Source organism: Eriocheir sinensis, chromosome 32 (genome assembly GCF_024679095.1).
Source record: "Eriocheir sinensis breed Jianghai 21 chromosome 32, ASM2467909v1, whole genome shotgun sequence".
Classification (NCBI taxonomy): Eukaryota; Metazoa; Arthropoda; class Malacostraca; order Decapoda; family Varunidae; genus Eriocheir; species Eriocheir sinensis.
In genome coordinates, this window is record NC_066540.1 from 465,966 (window position 1) to 482,500 (window position 16,535).

Consider the following 16,535-nt stretch of genomic DNA (forward strand, 5'->3'; position numbering starts at 1 on the left):
AGACTGCTGACGCACTTGAATTGAGCTGCCTGGCCGCGGCTACTACCTTGTCACTACGAATATGGCTTCCTCTTCCTCCTCTTGTGACTGTGAAGATACAGGGTTGGGGGAGTTCGGCAGGGGTTAATCCCGTTAAATGAGGTGGGATTTTTGGGTAGACTGGTTACGGACGTTTGCTGAGTGGTGGCACAGATTGTTGTTTTGGTGATACAATGTAGGTGGTGACATGACGTAGGTGCAAGTACTAGCTATGGGGCTTGTAGTCGTCTCATAGGGAGTGTAGTAATCCCGTAATTGTAGAGAGGTTGTGCTTGAGTTCACACTGGTTCACTGAGTCGTTGCCACTAAGGAGTCACCACGTAATTTGAGGCGCTTTGTGTAGGCCAGGATTATTTTATGAGAAATCCTTTGTAATCGCTTTGTAATCGCTGCCACCAATATAAGTTTAGCAGGTTTGGAGTTAAAGTCTTTGCTTAAATTGTCCTTTTACTGGTTTTGTGGTTTACACGGAGCGTGTGATGCGAACTCTATCGAGACGAAATGATGACTGCCCTCGGCAGCCGCACAAGCTATGTGCGTCATCGTTCGTTCATGAGGTTGCCTAGTCTAAGAGGATTTATACAGATAGAGGGAGAAGAAGTGGAAACGGATAGATATTTAGGAGTAATATTTACATGTTTACACGGGGAGGTTGGCCTGCACCCCCCACAGGTGCCCCCACACATGGACCTCCTCAGGCAGCTCAACACAGTGTCCACCAACAGCTCCAAGGTATGTCGGCATGTGAAAGAGTATAGGTAGAGGATGGAGAAGTCTACAGAATCCTCACTTTACAGCAGGCATCAGTGCATGTAGCAAATCCTGAGTGACAGTGACAGTCGCTTAACCCCGTCAGTGTCCGGCCCAGCTCAGTATGCCAAGAACACCCCTACAGGAGAACAGCTAGGCAGTTGACAGTAGGACAGAAGAGGCTTGTAGGGAAGAATAAATGTCATGGTGAGCAAACTATAGAATCACACCCTTTTTAACCTGAAACCACGGGTAATTCCAGAGCTGGGTCATTTGCTACCCTTTCTGTCATGAGTTATTTTTCATGTGTTCATTACTGTTCATAATTTGTTTTAATAACTGAGCTCATTTGTGACTCCTTGCCCTGTGTCTGCAAGGAACTGGGGAGGTGATTGTGGTGTCATTAAACTTATTATTATTATCATTATTATTATTAATATTATTATTATTATATTATTATTATCACTGAGATCCATGAAAGCAGGTCAAGGGAGGATAGAAAAATGCTACAGACCCAAACCCTTGATGAGCAGACATGGATATAAAGGAGAAAAATAGAAGAAGGGAGTCAAACCCGGTGCCTGGTGAGTTGCCTGACAGCCATAACCTTTCTCCAGGAATGGTGGGACATCCGGCACAGCAAGGATGGGCTGGCGGAGGAGGAGCTGTCCGTGACTGGCTGCAGAGTGGTGTGGTCCCGAGATCAGGCTGGCCGAGTGGGGTCCCGGCAGGTTGTCAAGTGCACGACCTGAGACTCGGCTGTGATACATGCCATGCTCGCCTCCTCCTACACCTGCCCAGACCAACCGTCCCTGCTGGGAGAACCTGTCCCTCGAGAACCCACGGGTGACCTTTGCTCTTTGACCATTAGTAATATATGAGGTTGCCAGACCAGACTGATAGACTCTTTTTTATTACAAGGGCAAAAACAAAGACAACAGCAACACACTGCTCCCAACAAAGATGTAAAGAACGGGAGGCCAAGAGCTGTGTGGCCTCCGATCACCACCCGCCGAGGGATTTTTTTTTTTTTTTTTTTTTTTTTTACATCAAAGGAGACGGCTCAAGGGCAACAAAAAGAGTGCATAGAAAAAAAAATCCTGCTCCTCACCGCTCCGTGTTCTTGCTCTTATTTACAGATGTATTTATTTACTCATTCTTTTTTTTGTTCATTATTATTTTTTTTTCTGCCGCGTGGTGTAATAATGCTGTGGTGGTTCTCTCTTTTTTTTTTTTTTTTTCTTCATCCGCATCACTCTCCCATTCATCCTTGACCTTTCGTTTACTGTCATTATCATCCACCTCGTCCTAGTTACAGTAGAGCCCCATTCAGCGCGAGAATTAGGTGGATGAAGCGGCCGCGCTAACTGAATGAAGTAACCAATATGAAAAAAAACTATTTGGTGCAGACGTGGGTCTGACTTTTGGGTTTGATAATTACTCAAAATAATCACTCACATTAAAAAAAAAAACCGTACGATTGGCTGGGCTCTGTAAACACACTTGTGATTCGCTGGGAGTCCGGTGGCGTCATCGCCGGCGCTCACCCAGCCAGCGGCCTCGCTGCCTTAAGGCAGTGTGTCACACTGGCTGTTTTAACCATTGTGGCTACTGGCAACGTCCGTGCACCCATCCGGGAGCGAGTTGTCGGTTCACCGTAACTTGGTGTCACACTGAGCCCTTTTTTTCCCACCGCGTTGGCGGCAGCTTGGACAACCGGCAAGTCCAAATTTTCCTGGTGTGCGTCACTCACGGCCAAGGTCAGTTGCCCGTACCCACATCCACAACGTAAACAAAGCACTTGCCCTGTATCAACATGGCGTAAAGTAAGGGCTCTCGCAGCTTATGCCGCGCATCATGGCGGCAGCGCAATTTTCAAAATTCAGTCGTGGTGGCTGCTCGCGCTAACTGAGGCTTTCGCGCTAATTAATTTTTTTCTTGGTAGATGGTGTCTTGTGCTAATTGATCTTGCGCTAAGTGGGGCTCTACTGTACTTTTTTCTTCTTCATCCGCTTTGCTCTCCCATTCATCCATTTCCTTGTTCTCTCATTTACTGTCATTATCATCCACCTCGTTCTAGTTACCTTTTTATTTTCCTTCATCCACATCACTTTTTCTTATTTTTTATTTTCCCTTCGACACTCTCATTTACCGTCACAAGGATTACCTTTTGTTCTCGTATGCAGTCTTCCATCTGTTGCACTCTTCTGGGTGTGATCAAGCTATTGTGTTTATTTATATATATACAATATTTACTTATTCATTTTTTATTTATTATGTATTTTTACTGTCGCAGGTTCAATCACACGCTCTGCGAAGCTTACGTGGAGGAAAACTGGTCTCCCGGCCAGGTGGTCATCAACCTTGTGGCCACGGACTTTGACGCCTGGGACCTGGGCAAGCTGAGATACACCGTCCTGCACCAGACCTCAGAGGCAGCCGTCACCATGAACAATGAAGGTAGAGAAAGACTGAATTTACTTGTACTCTTGAAAGAGATTCGTATGGAGGTTTTACGCATTAATGTTATTGTTCATAGTTATAGTGGAAGTAGTAGTAGTAGGAGGAGGAGGAGGAAAGGCAGCAGAATAAAGAACTAAAGAAGGAGAAAAAAGAGCTGGAAACCTGCCTTTTCCCTCCACATATCATTGAAGTTTTCCCTGAGATCATATTACAGTAACTTATCTCTTGACCTGCATCTCATACCTCAAGAAAACACATCACTAGAGCACGCTGTTGTGAGGCATTGATTGAAAGACACCCTAAACTTAACCTAACCTAACAAAACCCTGAACAGTTACCATACATCTTGACTCGGAAAACTCATATTTGCTTCCTTACTAATGAGACTTTCTATATAACAAAGAGAGGCCATTCTTTGTTGATTCATATTGAAAGACACCCTAAACTTAACCTAACCTAACAAAACCCTCAACAGTTACCATACATCTTTGCTCAGAAAACTCATATTTGCTTCCTTACTAATGAGACTTTCTATATAACAAAGAGAGGCCATTCTTTGCTGATTCATATTGAAAGACACCCTAAACTCAACCTAACCTAACAAAACCCTCAACAGTTACCATACACTTGACCCAGGAAACTGATATTTGCTTCCTTACTAATGAGACTTTCTATATAACAATGTGAGGTCATTCTTTGTTGGTTCATATTGAAAGACACCTAAACTCAACTAACCTAAAAAAACCTTCAACAGTTACCATACATCTTGACTCAGAAAACTCATATTTGCTTCCTTAGTAATGAGACTTTCTATATTACAATGTGAGTACCGTCATGGCAAAACTTAAGAATAACCACTCCAAACCAATATTCGTAGTAATTTAGCACGTGAAAGAATTATCATTATAATGCATTTTCGTATACGTTTTACCTTGGGGAGGGGCCAGGGGGGCAAGCCTCTTTAATTATAGAGTTAGGTGGCTTGGATTTTCTAAGTCCATTGTTATTGTTTCACAATCGCCTCTATACACAGACTGAGCCTCATACCTGCCTTGCAGTGCACCCTACAAACTAGTTCCTAAGTCAGTAATATCCAAAATGCGCATGGATTATAACAATTTCGGACAAAAAAACGGTCTTTTAAGAGTTTTACGTTATTTTTTTCTCTATATTAAAGCAACTAATGCCGCAGCTATTTGTATTTTCTAATACATCGCAAAATATTACTACGTGAGGTATCAGCGGCGGCACCTAACGGTGGGTTCCTGAAGTCAGTTGTTTTCAAGCCACCATAATGGATGGAAGGCTGACACTCACTCCTCAAAATATCAGTCTACTTTACCTTTCGGTAAGTGTTTACTGAGTATTTAACCTCTTTATTGGTGTGCATGTGGTTGACAAAGGACCGATTACTATCCCAGTACCGGGTCCAACAAAGACACGGGCGTGTCATGTGTCACATGGTGTGACAAGCACGTGTCAGAAAACAAACGGATATTGTTCAATGCGCGATACTTATAGTGGAGTTTGAGTAAAATGGAGGCCAGGGTCATACGTAGCAGTCGGTAGGTCACTCCCGCGTCAGTTAACAGCAGGAGCGTCAGTTCGATCTGGATGACAGCTGTCACAAATCTGTTTTATTTTGTACCTTAAACTACTCGGTAAAAATTATCTAGCATCAACTTACAAGGAGTGGATGGGTTAACCGTCAGTATTGAACCATATGTAATTATGAAACATGACATTTCCCAAGAGTTGCTCGACTACGATTGGGGTGGTGGCCCGGTGGAGTGGGGGTTCAACTACGCTGACCATCCAATTACACGCCCTACACTCGTCAACAGACCCGCTGCGGCGGCTGCTACGTTATATAGGAATAGATTACAAGAGTATACGTTAGGGAATTTCCTTTCTTTAGAGACTAGGGATTTTTCCCGATTTTGGGGATTTTTGTAGGGACATTTTGAAAGCCCATTTTTCAGTGATTTGGCCGTCCACCACCAAAACCACTGTTCCCTACAGGGATTAATCGAGCTAACGACCACCAAAACCACAGCTCCCTAAAGGGAGCTCGCAATCATTACCTGCCGTATGAAGCATCACTAGGTCTTCATATATTTTTTTTCTACAAACGTTTGGTTAGCGACGGTACGCTTGGTTAGCAACGGTACGCTTGGTTAGCGTTGGTATGCTTGGTTAGCGATGGTACGCTTGGTTAGCGATGGTACGCTTGGTTAGCGATGGTACGCTTGGTTAGCGATGGTATGCTTGGTTAGCGACTAGCCCACGCATGTGAGACCAGGTCCACCACGCGTGGTTATTATTTTTTTTTAGAACACGCAGCCCAACGGCTGCCGTGCTGAACCAGGTATAGCCCAGGCCTGTTCAGCCTGAGTCGGATGACCTTGAGTCATGGCTCAGGAGCTGTTTAGAGATAGTTAACGATGGTATGATTGGTTGTGATTAGCCCACGCATGTGGTATACGGTAGGATTTTCCTTACTTTTGAGACTTGGGAATTTTTCCTGATTTAGGGATTTTCTAGGGAAATTTTGGAAGGCCATTTTCAGTGATATGGGCTCCCCCAATACCCCGGTTCCCAGCTCCCCAGGCTTGTCTTGGGGAATTGGGGGCTGGGGATGGTGGAGGGTGGAGTGGTGATTCTTAAAATTTACCGAGGTCATTCTTTGTTGATTCATATTGAAAGACACCTAAACTTAAACTAACCTAACAAAGCCTGAATAATTACCATACATCTTGACTCAGAAAACTCACATTTGCTTCCTTATTAATGAGACTTTCTATATAACAAAGAGAGGCCATTCTTTGTTGATTCATATTGAAAGACACCCTAAACTTAACCTAACCTAACAAAACCCTGAATAATTACCATATACTTGACCCAGAAAACTCATATTTGCTTCCTTAGTAATGAGATTTTCTATATAACAATGTGAGGTCATTCTTTGTGTATTTATACCATACAGACTTCACCTTCCCAGGCAGTCTATACACTGAGACACCCCTGGATCATGCAAGTCCTGCCCGTGCACAGCCTCAAGGTGTCCGTGATGGACGAAGAGATCCAGGCCAGCTTCACGGTGGTGCGCGACAAGAACAAAAAATCCACCAGTCTTTACGCTGCCGGAGTACCAGGCGAACATCATGGCTCCCAGGACGACCATTCTCAAGGTGGGGAACAGGGAGGAGAATATAGGGAAAGAGGAAGAGAAGCAGAGAGAAAAAGGGGGAAGGGGAGGAGAAAAAAAGAGATGAGGAAGAGGAAGAGAAAAATCAAGCATTTGTGGTGGATAGTGGAGTGTTTCCCATGTGGTATTGGTGTGCTGGATATCCCTTCACTGCTAGCCTGGTAACATACACTCCCAGGTCTTTCTCTGCCTCTGTGGTGAATAGTGGAGTGTTTCCCATGTGGTATTGGTGTGCTGGATATCCCTTCACTGGTAGCCTGGTAACATACACTCCCAGGTCTTTCTCTGCCTCTGTGGTGGATAGTGGAGTGTTTCCCATATGGTATTGGTGTGCTGGATATCCCTTCACTGGTAGCCTGGTAACATACACTCCCAGGTCTTTCTCTACCTCTGTGGTGGATAGTGGAGTGTTTCCCATGTAGTATTGGTGTGCTTGATATCCCTTCACTGGTAGCCTGGTAACATACACTCCCAGGTCTTTCTCTGCCTCTGTGGTGGATAGTGGAGTGTTTCCCATGTGGTATTGGTGTGCTGGATATCCCCTCCCAAGGTACAGGACTTAAAACTTCATTGAACTGTAGCAGCCACTTTTTGTTCCATTCCTGTAGCTTGGTGATGTCTTCTTATAGGAAATCCACAGTCAAAGGGTTAAATTCATTGTCATTATTTTTGCAGCCAGGAGAAACCCAGAAATTACAAGAGGTTAATATGCCTTCTCTCTAGGTCATTGGTGTTAAGCTCACCGGGGAGCTGAGCGGTTGGACATCACCCAAAGACATCATATTGAAGGTCGCTGGAATTCTGACAGTTAAAAGAGCAGCACCGGGGCAATTGTTGAATATTTGGGGCCTGGCGTGGACTCCATCTCCTGCACCGGCATGGCCACGATATGCAACATGGGCGCCGAGATCGGTAAGGTGTGAAGGGGCTTCGTGGTGCAGTGGTTAGCATGCTCAGCTCACAGCCGAGAGAGTTTTATGACCCTGGTGGTAGTGTGACCCTTCTTCTGTACCATGAACCTCAAGAAACACTTATTACCCAGGGGGCCAAGGGGGTAAAATGTGTTTCTTCTGCTGTAAAAGGTTGTGCAGTGCCATTGGAGTCTAGAGGTATATAGAATCAATATCTAGGTGCACAACCTTGCAAAAAACCTACTGGAAGTGAGATATATGGCAAAATCCAAGATGGCCGCCACCAAAATCCGAAAATACACAAACTGTCATAACTTTGCAACTATTTGAGATAGAAACATGAATGAAAGTTCGTTTTCCATGTTTTAATACACAAAGAATCCAATTATACCATCAGAATTACACTACAAAGCACCCATGATCAAGAATGGGGAACAGACAATAACAAAATATGGCAAAAGACGGCGGAAGCATCAAAATATAAGCATAATAATGTATCTTCCTAAGCTTCATCATTACTCCAGGGAATTTTGCGCATACACCACAAAAACATTCAGAAACGTGTGAATACATTGTCTAATGTTCATCTATTTCAGATTCGTCGCTGTCAGCCAAGCGTATCCGGCTGCACCGCACCGCTGATCCCCCGCACCTGCAACCGACATAACATGCGATTCCGTTCTTTGCACAGGAGCAGTTTCGACTGCAATCTTTGATGCACTTGCAGCAAACTGTAGTCTTCATTTGCTGCGGCCATGTTGGAAGAGTGATCATGACAGGCACTGGTTTGTCATCCATGAGCACCCAACCGTAGTCCTCAACTGAAACACCTCTTGGCTGTGCCACATGGGAGGTCTTGTCTATGATAGTCGCAAGGGCAGCACGCCTCAGGTGTTGAAGGAAAGAATCTTCTGTAGGAGGCAGGAGCTTCAACAGCGTCGATTTGTTGTTGAGGAACTTGAATGCTCTAAGCTTGCTGAGAGAGCTTGCAGAAAAGTCCTCATTTTTGTTGCTGTACACAGCCACGAGAAGTTCTCGAGCTTGAGTGACTACGACGTCCGATAGCTCGCATGCTTGTTCATTCTCAGCAAAGGCCTCCAGAGCTGAGACGTCAAGAGTTTTGCTGCATGCTAGCCATTTTTTCTTGCCAGTGAAATACGGGTAACTAGTTGTATCCCTGCCGCTGAGGCTGTGGATGAACGGAAGTGCTCGGCACAGTGGTGTTCCCAACTTTAATGCTATCTCATGAATTGGCAAGTAACTTTGTGGAGCATTTTGAACCCAAAGCCCATGCAGGATGTTCAGGTGATTCGAGGAGTAGTAGATGGCCAATACGGTTATGTCCGTGTCATTGGCATGTATGACAACCCTTTCTATCCCGTCATGTTGTGCACTGTGTATCGCGTGCAAGAAGACCCGCGTATCTGCCTCTTCTTGTGTCGAGTTCAGTTCAGTCACAGGTTGTACATTGTTGGGTGTGATCAGCAGAGTTTTCGTTTTGTCACAGAAGCCTCCACCAAGGTAGACTTTGGTCGGCCCTTGAGCCGATCCATCAGTGAACCACCACTTGCTCCATTCTTCGCAAAGGAAGTTTAGTAGCTCTGATTTGTTTTTGGACAGCCCGAAGAAGTCTTGTGGATCTGGAGTCTCAAAATGTGCCTTGACTTCGTATGTCTTTCCCCGTGTTGATTTGTCATACCTCTTCTGCCTTTCCAATGCTTTGATGCTGCTGGAGGAGTAACTGTCACAGCAAATATGTAACACATCTGTTGTTGCAGGCAAGATACTTCTCAAATTTCTGCTGTAACGATGTGCAACATCTCCAAACGTTTCGCCCTTTTGAAACGACCATTGGCGTACCACGTACATGGCATCGACAACCACTGCAGTTTGTTTATGCTCATCAGGAAGGCAGGCTGTGGGTTGAATTCCTGTGTCGTCTTTGATTGCCTTGACAAGACTGGCCTTCGTACCAGAGCGCATTTCCCCATCTTCTGTGAATAGAGCTGGGGGTGTTTTGCTACACTCGTGGTCACCAATGAAACTGATGACATCAACGTCTCCTCCACTTGTGATCACTTGAGTTATGCGCAGAAGCGCCGAGACTTCTTCACTTTTTCCAGCTGAAGCTTTTGTCTTGGTCTTTTTGGGTTTCTGGTTTTGTGTATGGAAGGTTTGAAGGTTTACCTTGACAGTTGCAGACTTCTTGCTTTCCAGAGCATCGTTCAAGGCCTTTGTTCCAATTCCTTCACAGATGTCAGGAGAATTTTCACGGTGTCATCTGCACAGTCTCCACTGGTTATATTGATGAGGTTCATCGAAGTTGATGTGTATGGATTCACTTCAATGGCTGCTACAATTTTAGTGACCAATTCATTATCATGTGCTACGCGCTTGGGACCTGACTCATGGTGTGGCTGCGTGCTGTTGAGATGCAGCATTGACCTCAGTTCGGCAGATACACTTGCAGTGATAGGTTTTGTGTAAACCCATTTACTTCGAGCAGCTTTGTTGAGCGTAATCCCGTCCAGTCCGCTTGCTACTTTCGCATCAGCATTGAAAGTTTGCTCAAGGAGCTTATCTGAAACTCCATTGTGCTCGCCTGCAGCGTGTCTTCCAACGAACGATCCCTCCATGAACTGTGTTTCTACATCTGGTGCGGAATCGGACAGGTTTTTCATCTCAGCCAAGTACAGGGGCAATGATTGCTGTGCATACTTGTAATGCCCAGCTGCCGCAAGGTAAGGAAGCATGTTTGCACACTCGTGTAAATGTCCCTTCCAGTTCGCTTCCCTCTGATAGAAGATGAATCTTTGAAGGATATCTGTCATCGTCAAAAAGTTCCTTCAAAACACGCCTGTTGGAAATTTGTCGAATGACTCCTCAAATTTCGCCAGTTGTGCTTTCAGTACCTCCAGATGTGGGCGGGCCTCTCCAACTTGTAGTTGCAGAACACTTTTGTCACTTTGGTTCTGAAGGAGAGTTTTCAAAATTGTCTCGATGGCAACAGACCATTGGCTCGTTCCTTGTTCTGACGTCCAGGATTCAAATGCCTCCCAATAGAGACGCCACATTGCTTCACTCAAAAGCCGGATGGCATGCAATGACTGGTAGTAGTCGGCTTTTTCGCCAAATACTTTTCTTGCTGTACCTGCTGTGCAAAATCCCGATGCAACCAGGATGTCTTCCACACCCGAGTCCCTCATAATTGTGCATATTGCCTTCCGATAATTGTGTGCCAAGTGGAAGCCCCTAGCAACAGCACCACATGTCCAAACTCTCCAGGATATTTGTCTCTGATTGCCTGAGCCATTTCATAAGTTGCTTGGTCTCCTGTGATTATGGTATGTTTGTCCCCGAGAACCTTTGAGATTTTAGCAATCCTTAGCATCTCTTCTCGAAGTACTGCCGGGTCTGTCGGAGAAGCTGGGATCAGGGATAGGTAGCCAATTTTGCTGGCGTCATGGTGAACAGACAGCTTAGCACAAATGCTGACAAGCCAGGCAGTTCTCCGAGATTTTCATCTGACACCGAAAGCAATTCAGATGTGGCAGCTATACGACCAAGACGCCAGAGCAGTAAGATGTCATTAGCAGTGCCATCTGATTGAGTTTCCAGGCTCTCCAGAGAAGTGATGTTTTGCAGGGATCTTGATGTTTGTCTGTCCCTCGTAGTGATGATGCCTGTGGGAAATGTTTCGTCCGGAACTTGGGACAGTGTTTTTCGTCGTGCTCTCGAAGTTGATGTCCTTGGTGCAACAACTTTTTTGGCTTCGTGTATGCCCTCTTTGGCATTTTCGATTACAATCGCAGTTGTTGCATGAAAGCTCCCGCCATCTAGAGTTTTCTTCCTCCAGTCGAGGTTGCCCATTGCAAAGACATGGGAATTTCCTGTATTTCGTGTCATGTTACCTGGAATATAAATGCCATCATCTTCCATCTGCAGCATGATATCAGTACTCAAAGATGTCAGCTGGCGATGCAGAGTATCATAGCTTATACTCTGGTGTAGCCTGTTGCTGAAGGTGATCAATGCCTTGCTTCTGGTCTGGTTGTACAGGTGGTAAGCTGTTGCAATACTCAGTGGTGTTGGCATACCACATGCATGCTGCAGTATTTGTTGCGACAGAATGAGTGCCTTCTCTTTCATCAGGTCAACAACAACAGGGTTTCATAATTCGCTCAAGTCACTTTTTATGTGCTCTCATCCAACAATGTGGTCTTTCATGAATGGTATCAGAAAAGACATTGCAGTTCATAGGCTAACAATGCAAAATGCCCAAGCTGTCAATCTTGAGAGGCCAAGAAATACATATGTACTTTTAGCAAACAGACTAGCAGTTAAAGTTAGATCTTATGGTGAAGAAGCCGACAAGTTACTTTAAATAAGTACTAACCTAGGGTTATTTCTTGTTTTAATTCAGTACAAAGCCTAGGCTTATTTCTTGTTTTAATTCAATACAAAGCCTAGGATTATTTTTTGCTTTAATTCAGTACAAAGCCTAGGGTTATTTTTGCTTTAATTCAGTACAAAGCCTAGGGTTATTTCTTGTTTTAATTCAATGCAAAGCCTAGGATAATTTGTTGTTTTAATTCAGTATGCGTGGTTTAAGCTGGTACTGCATTTTATTTATATTTCTTCAACTTTATTTTTCTTCAAGATCTGAATATAATTAGTTTACTTACAATTCAGAGTATTTTTTATTCCATAAAATATGTGCGAGTTCAGCAGAATTTGTTGTGACTCAACTGTATTTTTATTTCCTTCGGAAACCTACATTAAAATGGTCACACTTCATTTACAAACACAAAGTGAAAAATATTTCACAAAAAGTAATAAATAAAAATAAATAAAACAAGAAAAGGAAATATAAAAAATGTTATAAGCTAGGAAAAGAAAAAAAAACTAAAATAAAAAAGTAAAAAAAAATAAAAAATAAAAATAAAAATATAATATAAAACTAAAAAAAAAAAAAGGACCGCGACAGCATCCCGACTCAACGTTTCGCAGGACTGGGACCAGCTCAAAATAAAATGGCTTTGCATAAGCGCGTGGTTTGCTGGTGCAGGGAGGATGCTAACATAAACGAGTTACACCTGTAATGAAAGGGTTACACAACGGAGCACAGTACCATCGGCCTTCGAAAAGGGTTAAATTGTATTAAACGGTCACTGGCTGAAATAGTACAAATTCAGTACAAATCCTAGGATTATTTCCTGCTTTAATTAAGTACAAACCTAGGGTTATTTCTTGTTTTAAGTCAGTACAAAGCCTAGGCTTATTTCTTGTTTTAATTCAATACAAAGCCTAGGATTATTTTTTGCTTTAATTCAGTACAAAGCCTAGGGTTATTTTTTGCTTTAATTCAGTACAAAGCCTAGGGTTATTTCTTGTTTTAATTCAATGCAAAGCCTAGGATAATTTGTTGTTTTAATTCAGTATGCGTGGTTTAAGCTGGTGCAGGAGGATGCTAACATAAACGAGTTACACCTGTAATGAAAGGGTTACACAACGGAGTACAGTACCATCGGCCTTCGAAAAAGGGTTAAATTGTATTACACGGTCACTGGCTGAAATAGTACTGGTTCAAGTACTACTGGTTCAGTTTGCACTGGTTCAAGTTGCACTGGTTCAGATGACCACTGGTTCAGATGGTCACTGGTTGAATTAGTACTGGTTCAAGTAGTAGTACTGGTTCAGTTTGCACTGGTTCAAGTAGCACTGGTTCAGATGACCACTGGTTCAGATGGTCACTGGTTGAAATAGTACTGGTTCAAGTAGTACTGGTTCAGTTTACACTGGTTCAGATGGTTACTGGTTCAAATGACCACTGGTTCAAATGACCACTGGTTCACTTGACTACTGGTTCAGTTGACCACTGGTTCAGTTGACCACTGGTTCAGATGACCACTGGTTCAGATGGTCACTGGTTGAAATAGTACTGGTTCAAGTAGTACTGGTTCAGTTTGCACTGGTTCAAGTTGCACTGGTTCGGATGGTCGCTGGTTCAAATGGTTACTGGTTCAGTTGACCACTGGTTCAGTAGACCACTGGTTCAGTTGTCTACTGGTTCAGTTGTCTTCTGGTTCAGTTGGCACTGGTGCATGTGGTACTGGTGCAAGTGGCACTGGTTCAGTTGACATGGAACCCTGCCGATGTATTCACCTGACAGATAACACATTTGCCATAATCGGTCCGCGAGGTATCTGTACCCTTCTTCTTCACCACTTCATGTTCCAGCGACACGGCGCCTTCACCCAAATGCGAAGCCATGATCACTCAATCACCTGAAAGAAAAAGAAAAGCATGATTAAATACGCGTGTCATAACATTGGCGCCACAAGATTTTTACCGTGGTTAGTAGGATAATAAACTTAAACCTTGTTCCCAAATAATAACAACATGGTTATTAACACGCAATCATATGTCGTCAGGAAATGAAAAACCTGGTATCAGCTTAGCATGGATATATTCTTTGTGGCAGTTTTTATGCATTTTTTTTTCATTGTAGTTGTAAAATCAGACTCCTCGAATATCAAAACATAGAAAACGAACTTTCATTCATGTTTCTATCGCAAATAGTTGCAAAGTTATGACAGTTTGTATATTTTCAGACATCGGTGGCGGCCATCTTGGATTTTGCCAAATATCTTGCTTCCAGTAACCTTTTTGCAAGGTTGTGCACCCAGAAATTGATTTTATATGTCCATAGACTCCAATGGCACTTCACAACCTTTTACAGCAGGCGAAACACATTTTACCAAAATTTGGTCATTTGGCCCCCTGGGTAAGAAGGAGTATCCAGAACAGTCGTAAGGAAGAGTATTCAAAACAGGGAGAGGGGGTATTCAGAACAGTCGTAAGGAAGAGTATTCAAAACAGGGAGAGGGAGTATCCAGAACAGTCGTAAGGAAGAGTATTCAAAACAGGGAGAGGGGGTATTCAGAACAGTCGTAAGGGAGAGTATTCAGAACAGGGAGGGGGTATTCAGAACAGTCGTAAGGAAGAGTATTCAAAACAGGAAAGGGGGTATTCAGAACAGTCGTAAGGGAGAGTATTCAAAACAGGGAGAGGGGGTATTCAGAACAGTCGTTAGGAAGAGTATTCAAAACAGGGAGAAGGAGTATCCAGAACAGTCGTAAGGGAGAGAATTCAGAACAGGGAGAGGGAGTATTCAGAACAGTCGTAAGGGAGAGAACTCAGAACAGGGAGAGGGAGTATTCCGAATAGTCGTAAGGGAGAGAGAGGGACAGCATTCAAATTAAGTCCACCAAAGTGTCAGAGTTGAGCCAAATTCAAAATATTCTTCCATATCAACATTGCCGCAAAAACTGAACATCGGCGCCCCCCTGACCCGAAAAGACGCGACTAAGTACATAGCGCTGTGCAAACGTGGGAGAGTTGCTGCCACATTAACAGTGCTGGGCCACGCTGGTGCTCTAATTAAGGCTAAGTATTGGGATGAAGGAAGGAAAAACTAGGCGGGGAGCGGGTCGTAATTTGTCTTATCTGCTCGAACACTCCTTGGGTCGGTACTGTCAGACGCTTTCGGCTCTAAGAGTAACTATTTCCAAATGCCGAAAAAGAGATCAGTCAGGCTGGTACTCGAATCATCGCTAAGTGTCGGGATGAATGAAGGAAAACAAAAAAAGCGAGTCGTAGCTTTTTTTTTATTTAAACATGTATACATATATTTACAGAGATGGAAAACTTAAAGTTGTGAGTTGTCCTATCTACTCGAACACTCCTTGGGTTGGTACTGTTAGATGCACTTGGCTCTCACAGTAACGATTTCCAAATGCCGATAAGGAGATCAGTCAGGCTGGTGGTCTAATTATCGCTAAGTATCGGCATGAATGAAGGAAAAAACAAAGAAAGCTGGTCGTAGCTTGTCCTGTCTACTCGAACACTCCTTGGGTCGGTACTGTTAGACGCATTCGGCTCTTACGTCAACACTTTCCAAATGCCGAAAAAGAGATCAGTCAGGCTGGTACTCGAATCATCGCTAAGTATCGGGATGAATGAAGGAAAAAACATAGAAAGAGGGTCGTAACTTCTCCTATCTACTGGAATACTCCTTGGGTCGGTACTGTTTACACGCAAGACCCAGAGAGACACGCCAGTCCTCGTCGACAGACCGACTTGGTGGGCTAAATTTCGATCGCCGATAGAGTCGGTCTGTCGGCTCCCTGCTACGGGCCGCCTTTGGCAAAGGCCCGTGCTCTCTCTTGCAAGAGGGAACAATCTCCCCCCCGCAAGACCCAGACGCTTTCGGCTCTCACATCAACTATATTCAAGAGCGACAAAGGAGATAAGTCGGGTTCTAATGAGTGTTTTTTTTAGGTTCAAGGTACAAAGGAAGGGTCGAACTACCCAATAGGGTCTTAAAGCAGCCCCTGGAGATTACCCACACTCTTATGAAAGCCTTGTCAGATATATGTTCTCAGGCACATCATCTATTTCCAAGGGACGAAAAGGTGATCAGTTGGGTTCTCATGAGTGCTTTTTAGGTTCATGGTACAAAAGAAGGGTCGATCTATCACCAGGGTCACAAAACTACCCTTGGTAATTCCTCAACACTCTATGAAGGCCTTATAAAATGTGGGTGTGTAAGCTCCGAAATATTTGAGAATACGGCCTAGTTACATCAAATTGTCTCACGTCATCCTCCTCTCTTTCTTTTCGTCACTAGGCTCATAAAACTACCCATGGGAAAACTAACACAACCCCTACGAAAGCCTTATCAAATGTGGATGTGTATTGTGTAGGCCCCGAAATGTTTGAGAATACGGGCCCTTGACCCCTTGGTGCTGCCCTGAGAGCTGGTGCCCCAGTTCAGCAGGGGAGCGTGAGGCAGCATGTGAGACTGTGACTGCCTGACTGGAGCCGCCACCAAACCGAAGGGGAAGGGGAGGAGGAGGGGGGAGAGGGAGGGGGTGGCGAGGGAGCGGCCACATCTGCGCCCTGGGCCGATAAGTGTAAACACTCCTGAGGCACCATGACTGGGAGAGGAGTCGCCCGCTATTCACAAGTTAAGAGGCACACCGCACGTCGTCAAGCCCCGCGACAAGCACACGGGGCACGTGACGCAGCGCGGAGCAGGTGAACCATGCAGTAAACCCATAATTACAGGTGGAGATCAGAGAAGGAGGAAGCGCAGAGGG

At 44.3% G+C, this 16,535-nt stretch overlaps 1 long non-coding RNA gene across 1 annotated transcript; it reads left to right on the forward strand.

Annotated features, from left to right (window-relative positions):
* Positions 1 to 683: 683 nt before the first annotated feature.
* On the forward strand, positions 684 to 3,247 carry LOC127006049 (uncharacterized). Its single transcript, XR_007759023.1, has 3 exons — positions 684 to 771; positions 1,407 to 1,635; positions 3,086 to 3,247. It is a non-coding gene; the product is annotated as an uncharacterized LOC127006049 (long non-coding RNA).
* Positions 3,248 to 16,535: the final 13,288 nt, after the last annotated feature.